Genomic DNA, 10102 nt, shown 5'->3' on the forward strand with positions numbered 1-10102 from the left:
ATCACGTTCGCCTTACATGCGAAAGTTCCCTGGTTCGAAACCGGGTAGAAGCAAAGCGTAGCAGTTTTGTTTTCGGAAATCGGGCCATACGTGCTCTTCAGACTCTTGTGCTAGACCCCAGTCCTTTCGCTTGCTTGCAAAAGCAGCAGTGTGTATCTAGTGCCAGTTTCTGTAGTGTAGTGGTTATCACGTTCGCCTAACACGCGAAAGGTCCCCGGTTCGAAACCGGGCAGAAACATGTACTTGCGGTTTCTTTTCTTGAAATTGGTCCATACCCGGTCTTCAGACCCTGCTGGCAGACCACAGTCTTTTCTTCAAGTCCTTTCGCTTGCTTGCAAAAGCAGTAATGTGCATCTCGTGCCAGTTTCTGTAGTGTAGTGGTTATCACGTTCGCCTCACACGCGAAAGGTCCCCGGTTCGAAACAGGGCAGAAACAAAGCATTGCAGCTTTTGTTTCTGAAATCAGCCATACGTGCTCTTCAAATCATCGTTCTAGACCCCAGTCCTTTCACTTGCTTGCAAAAGCAGTAGCGTGCATGTCGTGCCAGTTTCTGTAGTGTAGTGGTTATCACGTTCGCCTTACACGCGAAAGGTCCCTGGTTCGAAACCGGGCAGAAGCAAAGCGTTGCAGCTTTTTTTTCGGAAATCGGGCCATACGTGCTCTTCAGACTCTTGTGCTAGACCCCAGTCATTTCGCTTTCTTGCAAAAGCAGCAGTGTGTGTCTCGTGCCAGTTTCTGTAGTGTAGTGGTTATCACGTTCGCCTAACACGCGAAAGGTCCCCGGTTCGAAACCGGGCAGAAACATGTACTTGCGGTTTCTTTTCTTGAAATCGGTCCATACCCGGTCTTCAGACCCTGCTTGCAGACAACAGTCTTTTCTTCAAGTCCTTTCGCTTGCTTGCAAAAGCAGTAGTGTGCATCTCGTGACGGTTTCTGTAGTGTAGTGGTTATCAAGTTCGCCTCACACGCGAAAGGTCCCCGGTTCGAAACCGGGCAGAAACAAAGCATTGCAGCTTTTGTTTCTGAAATCGGCCATACGTGCTCTTCAAATCATCGTTCTAGACCCCAGTCCTTTCACTTGCTTGCAAGAGCAGTAGTGTACATGTCGTGCCAGTTTCTGTAGTGTAGTGGTTATCACGTTCGCCTTACACGCGAAAGGTCCCTGGTTCGAAACCGGGCAGAAGCAAAACGTAGCAGCTTTTTTTTTCGGAAATCGGGCCATACGTGCTCTTCAGACTCGTGTGCTAGACCCCAGTCCTTTCGCTTGCTTGCAAAAGCAGCAGTGTGTATCTCGTGCCAGTTTCTGTAGTTTAGTGGTTATCACGTTTGCCTAACACGCGGAAGGTCCCCGGTTCGAAACCGGGCAGAAACATGTACTTGCGGTTTCTTTTCTTGAAATCGGTCCATACCTGGTCTTCACACCCTGCTGGCAGACCACAGTCTTTTCGTCAAGTCCTTTCGCTTGCTTGCAAAAGCAGTAGTGTTCATCTCGTGTCAGTTTCTGTAGTGTAGTGGTTATCACGTTCGCCTCACACGCGAAAAGTCCCAGGTTCGAAACCGGGCAGAAACAAAGCATTGCAGCTTTTGTTTCTGAAATCGGCCATACGTGCTCTTCAAATCATCGTTCTAGACCCCAGTCCTTTCACTTGCTTGCAAAAGCAGTAGTGTGCATGTCGTGCAAGTTTCTGTAGTGTAGTGGTTATCACGTTTGCCATACACGCGAAAGGTCCCTGGTTCGAAACCGGGCAGAAGCAAAGCGTAGCAGCTTTTTTTTCGGAAATCGGGCCATACGTGCTCTTCAAATCATCGTTCTAGACCTCAGTCCTTTCACTTGCTTGCAAAAGCAGTAGTGTGCATGTCGTGCCAGTTTCTGTAGTGTAGTGGTTATCACGTTCGCCTTACATGCGAAAGTTCTCTGGTTCGAAACCGGGTAGAAGCAAAGCGTAGCAGTTTTGTTTTCGGAAATCGGGCCATACGTGCTCTTCAGACTCTTGTGCTAGACCCCAGTCCTTTCGCTTGCTTGCAAAAGCAGCAGTGTGTATCTAGTGCCAGTTTCTGTAGTGTAGTGGTTATCACGTTCGCCTAACACGCGAAAGGTCCCCGGTTCGAAACCGGGCAGAAACATGTACTTGCGGTTTCATTTCTTGAAATTGGTCCATACCCGGTCTTCAGACCCTGCTGGCAGACCACAGTCGTTTCTTCAAGTCCTTTCGCTTGCTTGCAAAAGCAGTAGTGTGCATCTCGTGCCAGTTTCTGTAGTGTAGTGGTTATCACGTTCGCCTCACACGCGAAAAGTCCCCGGTTCGAAACCGGGCAGAAACAAAGCATTGCAGCTTTTGTTTCTGAAATCGGCCATACGTGCTCTTCAAATCATCGTTCTAGACCCCAGTCCTTTCACTTGCTTGCAAAAGCAGTAGTGTGCATGTCGTGCCAGTTTCTGTAGTGTAGTGGTTATCACGGTCGCCTTACACGCGAAAGGTCCCTGGTTCGAAACCGGGCAGAAGCAAAGCGTAGCAGATTTTTTTTCGGAAATCGGGCCATACGTGCTCTTCAGACTTTTGTGCTAGACCCCAGTCCTTTCGCTTGCTTGCAAAAGCAGCAGTGTGCATCTCGTGCCAGTTTCTGTAGTGTAGTGCTTATCACGTTCGCCTTACATGCGAAAGGTCCCTGGTTCGAAACCGGGCAGAAACATGTACTTGCGGTTTCTTTTCTTGAAATCGGTCCATACCCGGTCTTCAGACCCTGCTTGCAGACCACAGTCTTTTCTTCAAGTCCTTTCGCTTGCTTGCAAAAGCAGTAGTGTGCATCTCGTGCCGGTTTCTGTAGTGTAGTGGTTATCACGTTCGCCTCACACGCGAAAGGTCCCCGGTTCGAAACCGGGCAGAAACAAAGCATTGCAGCTTTAATTTCTGAAATCGGCCATACGTGCTCTTCAAATCATCGTTCTAGACCCCAGTCCTTTCACTTGCTTGCAAAAGCAGTAGTGTACATGTCGTGCCAGTTTCTGTAGTGTAGTGTTTATCACGTTCGCCTTACACGCGAAAGGTCCCTGGTTCGAAACCGGGCAGAAGCAAAGCGTAGCAGCTTTTTTTTCGGAAATCGGGCCATATGTGCTCTTCAAATCATCGTTCTAGACCCCAGTCCTTTCACTTGCTTGCAAAAGCAGTAGTGTGCATGTCGTGCCAGTTTCTGTAGTGTAGTGGTTATCTCGTTCGCCTTACATGCGAAAGTTCCCTGGTTCGAAACCGGGTAGAAGCAAAGCGTAGCAGTTTTGTTTTCGGAAATCGGGCCATACGTGCTCTTCAGATTCTTGTGCTAGACCCCAGTCCTTTCGCTTGCTTGCAAAAGCAGCAGTGTGTATCTAGTGCCAGTTTCTGTAAAGTAGTGGTTATCACGTTCGCCTAACATGCGAAAGGTCCCCGGTTCGAAACCGGGCAGAAACATGTACTTGCGGTTTCTTTTCTTGAAATTGGTCCATACCCGGTCTTCAGACCCTGCTGGCCTACCACAGTCTTTTCTTCAAGTCCTTTCGCTTGCTTGCAAAAGCAGTAGTGTGCATCTCGTGCCAGTTTCTATAGTGTAGTGGTTATCACGTTCGCCTCACACGCGAAAGGTCCCCGGTTCGAAACAGGGCAGAAACAAAGCATTGCAGCTTTTGTTTCTGAAATCGGCCATACGTGCTCTTCAAATCATCGTTCTAGACCCCAGTCCTTTCACTTGCTTGCAAAAGCAGTAGCGTGCATGTCGTGCCAGTTTCTGTAGTGTAGTGGTTATCACGTTCGCCTTACACGCGAAAGGTCCCTGGTTCGAAACCGGGCAGAAGCAAAGCGTTGCAGCTTTTTTTTCGGAAATCGGGCCATACGTGCTCTTCAGACTCTTGTGCTAGACCCCAGTCCTTTCGCTTGCTTGCAAAAGCAGCAGTGTGTATCTCGTGCCAGTTTCTGTAGTGTAGTGGTTATCACGTTCGCCTAACACGCGAAAGGTCCCCGGTTCGAAACCGGGCAGAAACATGTACTTGCGGTTTCTTTTCTTGAAATCGGTCCATACCCGGTCTTCAGACCCTGCTGGCAGACCACAGTCTTTTCTTCAAGTCCTTTCGCTTGCTTGCAAAAGCAGTAGTGTGCATCTCGTGCCAGTTTCTGTAGTGTAGTGGTTATCACGTTCGCCTCACACGCGAAAAGTCCCCGGTTCGAAACCGGGCAGAAACAAAGAATTGCAGCTTTTGTTTCTGAAATCGGCCATACGTGCTCTTCAAATCATCGTTCTAGACCCCAGTCCTTTCACTTGCTTGCAAAAGCAGTAGTGTGCATGTCGTGCCAGTTTCTGTAGTGTAGTGGTTATCACGTTCGCCTTACACGCGAAAGGTCCCTGGTTCGAAACCGGGCAGAAGCAAAGCATAGCAGCTTTTTTTTCGGAAATCGGGCCATACGTGCTCTTCAGACTCGTGTGCTAGACCCCAGTCCTTTCGCTTGCTTGCAAAAGCAGCAGTGTGTATCTCGTGCCAGTTTCTGTAGTGTAGTGGTTATCACGTTCGCCTAACACGCGAAAGGTCCCCGGTTCGAAACCGGGCAGAAACATGTACTTGCGGTTTCTTTTCTTGAAATCGGTCCATACCCGGTCTTCAGACCCTGTTGGCAGACCACAGTCTTTTCTTCAAGTCCTTTCGCTTGCTTGCAAAAGCAGTAGTGTTCATCTCGTGCCAGTTCCTGTAGTGTAGTGGTTATCACGTTCGCCTCACACGCGAAAGGTCCCCGGTTCGAATCCGGGCAGAAACAAAGCATTGCAGCTTTTGTTTCTGAAATCGGCCATACGTGCTCTTCAAATCATCGTTCTAGACCCCAGTCCTTTCACTTGCTTGCAAAAGCAGTAGTGTGCATGTCGTGCCAGTTTCTGTAGTGTAGTGGTTATCACGTTCGCCTTACACGCGAAAGGTTCCTGGCCCGAAACCGGGCAGAAGCAAAGCGTAGCAGCTTTTTTTTCGGAAATCGGGCCATACGTGCTCTTCAGACTCGTGTGCTAGACCCCAGTCCTTTCGCTTGCTTGCAAAAGCAGCAGTGTGTATCTCGTGCCAGTTTCTGTAGTGTAGTGGTTATCACGTTCGCCTAACACGCGAAAGGTCCCCGGTTTGAAACCGGGCAGAAACATGTACTTGCGGTTTCTTTTCTTGAAATCGGTCCATACCCGGTCTTCAGACCCTGCTGGCAGACCACAGTCTTTTCTTAAAGTCCTTTCGCTTGCTTGCAAAAGCAGTAGTGTGCATCTCGTGCCAGTTTCTGTAGTGTAGTGGTTATCACGTTCGCCTCACACGCGAAAGGTCCCCGGTTCGAAACCAGGCAGAAACAAAGCATTGCAGCTTTTGTTTCTGAAATCGGCCATACGTGCTCTTCAAATCATCGTTCTAGACCCCAGTCCTTTCACTTGCTTGCAAAAGCAGTAGTGTGCATGTCGTGCCAGTTTCTGTAGTGTAGTGGTTATCACGTTCGCCTTACACGCGAAAGGTCCCTGGTTCGAAACCGGGCAGAAGCAAAGCGTAGCAACTTTTTTTTCGGAAATCGGGCCATACGTGCTCTTCAGACTCTTGTGCTAGACCCCAGTCCTTTCGCTTGCTTGCAAAAGCAGCAGTGTGTATCTCGTGCCAGTTTCTGTAGAGTAGTGGTTATCACGTTCGCCTCACACGCGAAAGGTCCCTGGTTCGAAACCAGGCAGAAACAAAGCATTGCAGCTTTTGTTTCTGAAATCGGCCATACGTGCTCTTCAAATCATCGTTCTAGACCCCAGTCCTTTCACTTGCTTGCAAAATAAGTAGTGTGCATGGCGTGCCAGTTTCTGTAGTGTAGTGGTTATCACGTTCGCCTAACACACGAAAGGTCCCCGTTTCGAAACCGGGCAGAAACATGTACTTGCGGTTTCTTTATTTGAAATCGGTCCATACCCGGTCTTCAGACCCTGCTGGCAGACCACAGTCTTTTCTTCAAGTCCTTTCGCTTGCTTGCAAAAGCAGTAGTGTGCATCTCGTGCCAGTTTCTGTAGTGTAGTGGTTATCACGTTCGCCTCACACGCGAAAGGTCCCCGGTTCGAAACCGGGCAGAAAAAAACATTGCAGCTTTTGTTTCTGAAATCGGCCATACGTGCTCTTCAAATCATCGTTCTAGACCCCAGTCCTTTCACTTGCTTGCAAAAGCAGTAGTGTGCATGGCGTGCCAGTTTCTGTAGTGTAGTGGTTATCACGTTCGCCTAACATGCGAAAGGTCCCCGGTTCGAAACCGGGCAGAAACATGTACTTGCGGTTTCTTTTCTTGAAATCGGTCCATACCCGGTCTTCAGACCCTGCTGGCAGACCACAGTCTTTTCTTCAAGTCCTTTTGCTTGCTTGCAAAAGCAGCAGTGTGTATCTCGTGCCAGTTTCTGTAGTGTAGTGGTTATCACGTTCGCCTAACACGCGAAAGGTCCCCGATTCGAAACCGGGCAGAAACATGTACTTGCGGATTCTTTTCTTGAAATCGGTCCATACCCGGTCTTCAGACCCTGCTGGCAAACTACAGTCTTTTCTTCAAGTCCTTTCACTTGCTTGCAAAAGCAGTAGTGTACATCTCGTGCCAGTTTCTGTAGTGTAGTGGTTATCACGTTCGCCTCACACGCGAAAGGTCCCCGGTTCGAAATCGGGCAGAAACAAAGCATTGCAGCTTTTGTTTCTGAAATCGGCCATACGTGCTCTTCAAATCTTCGTTCTAGACCCCAGTCCTTTCACTTGCTTGCAAAAGCAGTAGTGTGCATGTCGTGCCAGTTTCTGTAGTGTAGTGGTTATCACGTTTGCTTTACACGCGAAAGGTCCCTGGTTCGAAACCGGGCAGAAGCAAAGCGTAGCAGCTTTTTTTCGGAAATCGGGCCATACGTGCTCTTCAGACTCTTGTGCTAGACCCCAGTCCTTTCGCTTGCTTGCAAAAGCAGCAGTGTGTATCTCGTGCTAGTTTCTGAAGTGTAGTGGTTATCACGTTCGCCTAACACGCGAAAGGTCCCCGGTTTGAAACCGGGCAGAAACATGTACTTGCGGTTTCTTTTCTTGAAATCGGTCCATACCCGGTCTTCAGACCCTGCTGGCAAACCACAGTCATTTCTTCAAGTCCTTTCGCTTGCTTGCAAAAGCAGTAGTGTGCATCTCGTGCCAGTTTCTGTAGTGTAGTGGTTATCACGTTCGCCTCACACGCGATAGGTCCCCGGTTCGAAACCGGGCAGAAACAAAGCATTGCAGCTTTTGTTTCTGAAATCGGCCATACGTGCTCTTCAAATCATCGTTCTAGACCCCAGTCCTTTCACTTGCTTGCAAAAGCAGTAGTGTGCATGTCGTGCCAGTTTCTGTAGTGTAGTGGTTATCACGTTCGCCTTACACGCGAAAGGTCCCTGGTTCGAAACCGGGCAGAAGCAAAGCGTAGCAGCTTTTTTTTTTCGTAAATCGGGCCATACGTGCTTTTCAGACTCTTGTGCTAAACCCCAGTCCTTTCGCTTGCTTGCAAAAGCAGTAGTGTGCATCTCGTGCCAGTTTCTGTAGTGTAGTGGTTATCACGTTCGCCTCACACGCGAAAGGTCCCCGGTTCGAAACCGGGCAGAAACAAAGCATTGCAGCTTTTGTTTCTGAAATCGGCCATACGTGCTCTTCAAATCATCGTTCTAGACCCCAGTCCTTTCACTTGCTTGCAAAAGCAGTAGTGTGCATGTCGTGCCAGTTTCTGTAGTGTAGTGGTTATCACGTTCGCCTTACACGCGAAAGGTCCCTGGTTCGAAACCGGGCAGAAGCAAAGCGTAGCAGCTTTTTTTTCGGAAATCGGGCCATACGTGCTCTTCAGACTCTTGTGCTAGACCCCAGTCCTTTCGCTTGCTTGCAAAAGCAGCAGTGTGTATCTCGTGCCAGTTTCTGTAGTGTAGTGGTTATCACGTTCGCCTAACACGCGAAAGGTCCCTGGTTCGAAACTGGGCAGAAACATGTACTTGTGGTTTCTTTTCTTGAAATCGGTCCATACCCGGTCTTCAGACCCTGCTGGCAGACCGCAGTCTTTTCTTCAAGTCCTTTCGCTTGCTTGCAAAAGCAGTAGTATGCATCTCGTGCCAGTTTCTGTAGTGTAGTGGTTATCACGTTCGCCTCACACGCGAAAGGTCCCTGGTTCGAATCCGGGCAGAAACAAAGCATTGCAGCTTTTGTTCCTGAAATCGGCCATACGTGCTCTTCAAATCATCGTTCTAGACCCCAGTCCTTTCACTTGCTTGCAAAAGCAGTAGTGTGCATGTCGTGCCAGTTTCTGTAGTGTAGTGGTTATCACGTTCGCCTTACACGCGAAAGGTCCCTGGTTTGAAACCGGGCAGAAGCAAAGCGTAGCAGCTTTTTTTTCGGAAATCGGGCCATACGTGCTCTTCAGAATCTTGTGCTAGACCCCAGTCCTTTCGCTTGCTTGCAAAAGCAGCAGTGTGTATCTCGTGCCAGTTTCTGTAGTGTAGTGGTTATCATGTTTGCCTAACACGCGAAAGGTCCCCGGTTCGAAACTGGGCAGAAACATGTACTTGCGGTTTCTTTTCTTGAAATCGGTCCATACCCAGTCTTCAGACCCTGCTGGCAGACCACAGTCTTTTCTTCAAGTCCTTTCGCTTGCTTGCAAAAGCAGTAGTGTGCATCTCGTGCCAGTTTCTGTAGTGTAGTGGTTATCACTAGAGATGAGCGAACACTAAAATGTTCGAGGTTCGAAATTCGATTCGAACAGCCGCTCAATGTTCGTGTGTTCGAACGGGTTTCGAACCCCATTATAGTCTATGGGGAACAGATACTCGTTAAGGGGGAAACCCAAATCCGTGTCTGGAGGGTCACCAAGTCCACTATGACACCCCAGGAAATGATGCCAACACCTCTGGAATGACACTGGGACAGCAGGGGAAGCATGTCTGGGGGCATCTAACACACCAAAGACCCTCTATTACCCCAACATCACAGCCTAACAACTACACACTTTACACACTCAATACCACCTCTCTGACAGTAGGAAAACACCTTGAAACATGTGTATTTGGCACTTGCAGTGAGGAGAGCTTGTCACCAGCAGTGAATTTGGCCCTTGTAGTAAGTTGAGGTTGGCACCAACATTTGTTTTGAAAATCAGGGTGGATTGAGCCTCTAACCAGCAGAGTTTGGGCAAATTCATGGTGGAGGGAGCCTCTAAAAACCCCAGTTTGGACCAATTCATGGTGGAGGGAGACTCTAAAAACCCCAGTTTGGACCAATTCATGGTGGAGGGAGCCTCTAAAAACCCCAGTTTGGACCAATTCATGGTGGAGGGAGCCTCTAACCAGCCCAGTTTGGGCAAATTCATGGTGGAGGGAGCCTCTAACCAGCCCAGTTTGGACCAATTAATGGTGGAGGGAGCCTCTAACCAGCCCAGTTTGGACCAATTAATGGTGGAGGGAGCCTCTAACCACCCCAGTTTGGACCAATTCATGGTGGAGGGAGCCTCTAACCAGCCCAGTTTGGACCAATTCATGGTGGAGGGAGCCTCTAAAAAACCCAGTTTGGACCAATTCATGGTGGAGGGAGCCTCTAAACAGCCCAGTTTGGGCAAATTCATGGTGGAGGGAGCCTCTAACCACCCCAGTTTGGACCAATTCATGGTGGAGGGAGCCTCTAAACAGCCAAGTTTGGACCAATTCATGGTGAAGGGAGCCTCTAAAAACCCGTTTGGACCAATTCATGGTGGAGGGAGCCTCTAACCAGCCCAGTTTGGGCAAATTCATGGTGGAGGGAGCCTCTAACCAGCCCAGTTTGGACCAATTCATGGTGGAGGGAGCCTCTAACCAGCCCAGTTTGGGCAAATTCATGGTGGAGGGAGCCTCTAAACAGCCCAGTTTGGGCAAATTCATGGTGGAGGGAGCCTCTAAACAGCCAAGTTTGGACCAATTCATGGTGAAGGGAGCCTCTAAAAACCCGTTTGGACCAATTCATGGTGGAGGGAGCCTCTAACCAGCCCAGTTTGGGCAAATTCATGGTGGAGGGAGCCTCTAAACAGCCCAGTTTGGGCAAATTCATGGTGGAGGGAGCCTCTAACCAGCCCAGTTTGGACCAATTCA

General features: G+C 49.2%; 28 non-coding genes across 28 annotated transcripts; all 28 read left to right on the forward strand.

Annotated features, from left to right (window-relative positions):
- The first annotated feature begins 165 nt into the window (after nucleotides 1-165).
- TRNAV-AAC (transfer RNA valine (anticodon AAC)) lies at nucleotides 166-238 on the forward strand. Its single transcript has one exon. It is a non-coding gene; the product is annotated as a tRNA-Val (tRNA).
- Nucleotides 239-363: 125 nt separating this feature from the next.
- Nucleotides 364-436, forward strand: TRNAV-CAC (transfer RNA valine (anticodon CAC)). Its single transcript has one exon. It is a non-coding gene; the product is annotated as a tRNA-Val (tRNA).
- Nucleotides 437-547: 111 nt separating this feature from the next.
- On the forward strand, nucleotides 548-620 carry TRNAV-UAC (transfer RNA valine (anticodon UAC)). The gene has a single exon. It is a non-coding gene; the product is annotated as a tRNA-Val (tRNA).
- A 112-nt stretch (nucleotides 621-732) lies between these two features.
- TRNAV-AAC (transfer RNA valine (anticodon AAC)) lies at nucleotides 733-805 on the forward strand. Its single transcript has one exon. It is a non-coding gene; the product is annotated as a tRNA-Val (tRNA).
- A 309-nt stretch (nucleotides 806-1114) lies between these two features.
- Nucleotides 1115-1187, forward strand: TRNAV-UAC (transfer RNA valine (anticodon UAC)). Its single transcript has one exon. It is a non-coding gene; the product is annotated as a tRNA-Val (tRNA).
- Nucleotides 1188-2052: 865 nt separating this feature from the next.
- On the forward strand, nucleotides 2053-2125 carry TRNAV-AAC (transfer RNA valine (anticodon AAC)). Its single transcript has one exon. It is a non-coding gene; the product is annotated as a tRNA-Val (tRNA).
- Nucleotides 2126-2250: 125 nt separating this feature from the next.
- On the forward strand, nucleotides 2251-2323 carry TRNAV-CAC (transfer RNA valine (anticodon CAC)). Its single transcript has one exon. It is a non-coding gene; the product is annotated as a tRNA-Val (tRNA).
- A 296-nt stretch (nucleotides 2324-2619) lies between these two features.
- TRNAV-UAC (transfer RNA valine (anticodon UAC)) lies at nucleotides 2620-2692 on the forward strand. Its single transcript has one exon. It is a non-coding gene; the product is annotated as a tRNA-Val (tRNA).
- A 125-nt stretch (nucleotides 2693-2817) lies between these two features.
- TRNAV-CAC (transfer RNA valine (anticodon CAC)) lies at nucleotides 2818-2890 on the forward strand. The gene has a single exon. It is a non-coding gene; the product is annotated as a tRNA-Val (tRNA).
- An 863-nt stretch (nucleotides 2891-3753) lies between these two features.
- Nucleotides 3754-3826, forward strand: TRNAV-UAC (transfer RNA valine (anticodon UAC)). Its single transcript has one exon. It is a non-coding gene; the product is annotated as a tRNA-Val (tRNA).
- Nucleotides 3827-3938: 112 nt separating this feature from the next.
- TRNAV-AAC (transfer RNA valine (anticodon AAC)) lies at nucleotides 3939-4011 on the forward strand. Its single transcript has one exon. It is a non-coding gene; the product is annotated as a tRNA-Val (tRNA).
- Nucleotides 4012-4136: 125 nt separating this feature from the next.
- On the forward strand, nucleotides 4137-4209 carry TRNAV-CAC (transfer RNA valine (anticodon CAC)). The gene has a single exon. It is a non-coding gene; the product is annotated as a tRNA-Val (tRNA).
- Nucleotides 4210-4320: 111 nt separating this feature from the next.
- Nucleotides 4321-4393, forward strand: TRNAV-UAC (transfer RNA valine (anticodon UAC)). Its single transcript has one exon. It is a non-coding gene; the product is annotated as a tRNA-Val (tRNA).
- Nucleotides 4394-4505: 112 nt separating this feature from the next.
- Nucleotides 4506-4578, forward strand: TRNAV-AAC (transfer RNA valine (anticodon AAC)). The gene has a single exon. It is a non-coding gene; the product is annotated as a tRNA-Val (tRNA).
- A 125-nt stretch (nucleotides 4579-4703) lies between these two features.
- TRNAV-CAC (transfer RNA valine (anticodon CAC)) lies at nucleotides 4704-4776 on the forward strand. The gene has a single exon. It is a non-coding gene; the product is annotated as a tRNA-Val (tRNA).
- A 296-nt stretch (nucleotides 4777-5072) lies between these two features.
- On the forward strand, nucleotides 5073-5145 carry TRNAV-AAC (transfer RNA valine (anticodon AAC)). Its single transcript has one exon. It is a non-coding gene; the product is annotated as a tRNA-Val (tRNA).
- A 125-nt stretch (nucleotides 5146-5270) lies between these two features.
- On the forward strand, nucleotides 5271-5343 carry TRNAV-CAC (transfer RNA valine (anticodon CAC)). Its single transcript has one exon. It is a non-coding gene; the product is annotated as a tRNA-Val (tRNA).
- Nucleotides 5344-5454: 111 nt separating this feature from the next.
- On the forward strand, nucleotides 5455-5527 carry TRNAV-UAC (transfer RNA valine (anticodon UAC)). The gene has a single exon. It is a non-coding gene; the product is annotated as a tRNA-Val (tRNA).
- Nucleotides 5528-6204: 677 nt separating this feature from the next.
- On the forward strand, nucleotides 6205-6277 carry TRNAV-AAC (transfer RNA valine (anticodon AAC)). Its single transcript has one exon. It is a non-coding gene; the product is annotated as a tRNA-Val (tRNA).
- A 323-nt stretch (nucleotides 6278-6600) lies between these two features.
- TRNAV-CAC (transfer RNA valine (anticodon CAC)) lies at nucleotides 6601-6673 on the forward strand. Its single transcript has one exon. It is a non-coding gene; the product is annotated as a tRNA-Val (tRNA).
- A 111-nt stretch (nucleotides 6674-6784) lies between these two features.
- Nucleotides 6785-6857, forward strand: TRNAV-UAC (transfer RNA valine (anticodon UAC)). Its single transcript has one exon. It is a non-coding gene; the product is annotated as a tRNA-Val (tRNA).
- A 309-nt stretch (nucleotides 6858-7166) lies between these two features.
- TRNAV-CAC (transfer RNA valine (anticodon CAC)) lies at nucleotides 7167-7239 on the forward strand. Its single transcript has one exon. It is a non-coding gene; the product is annotated as a tRNA-Val (tRNA).
- A 111-nt stretch (nucleotides 7240-7350) lies between these two features.
- Nucleotides 7351-7423, forward strand: TRNAV-UAC (transfer RNA valine (anticodon UAC)). The gene has a single exon. It is a non-coding gene; the product is annotated as a tRNA-Val (tRNA).
- A 114-nt stretch (nucleotides 7424-7537) lies between these two features.
- Nucleotides 7538-7610, forward strand: TRNAV-CAC (transfer RNA valine (anticodon CAC)). The gene has a single exon. It is a non-coding gene; the product is annotated as a tRNA-Val (tRNA).
- Nucleotides 7611-7721: 111 nt separating this feature from the next.
- TRNAV-UAC (transfer RNA valine (anticodon UAC)) lies at nucleotides 7722-7794 on the forward strand. The gene has a single exon. It is a non-coding gene; the product is annotated as a tRNA-Val (tRNA).
- A 112-nt stretch (nucleotides 7795-7906) lies between these two features.
- Nucleotides 7907-7979, forward strand: TRNAV-AAC (transfer RNA valine (anticodon AAC)). Its single transcript has one exon. It is a non-coding gene; the product is annotated as a tRNA-Val (tRNA).
- Nucleotides 7980-8104: 125 nt separating this feature from the next.
- TRNAV-CAC (transfer RNA valine (anticodon CAC)) lies at nucleotides 8105-8177 on the forward strand. The gene has a single exon. It is a non-coding gene; the product is annotated as a tRNA-Val (tRNA).
- A 111-nt stretch (nucleotides 8178-8288) lies between these two features.
- Nucleotides 8289-8361, forward strand: TRNAV-UAC (transfer RNA valine (anticodon UAC)). The gene has a single exon. It is a non-coding gene; the product is annotated as a tRNA-Val (tRNA).
- The last annotated feature ends 1741 nt before the right edge of the window (nucleotides 8362-10102 follow it).

This window comes from Leptodactylus fuscus, unplaced genomic scaffold, assembly GCF_031893055.1.
Source record: "Leptodactylus fuscus isolate aLepFus1 unplaced genomic scaffold, aLepFus1.hap2 HAP2_SCAFFOLD_242, whole genome shotgun sequence".
NCBI classification, from domain to species: Eukaryota; Metazoa; Chordata; class Amphibia; order Anura; family Leptodactylidae; genus Leptodactylus; species Leptodactylus fuscus.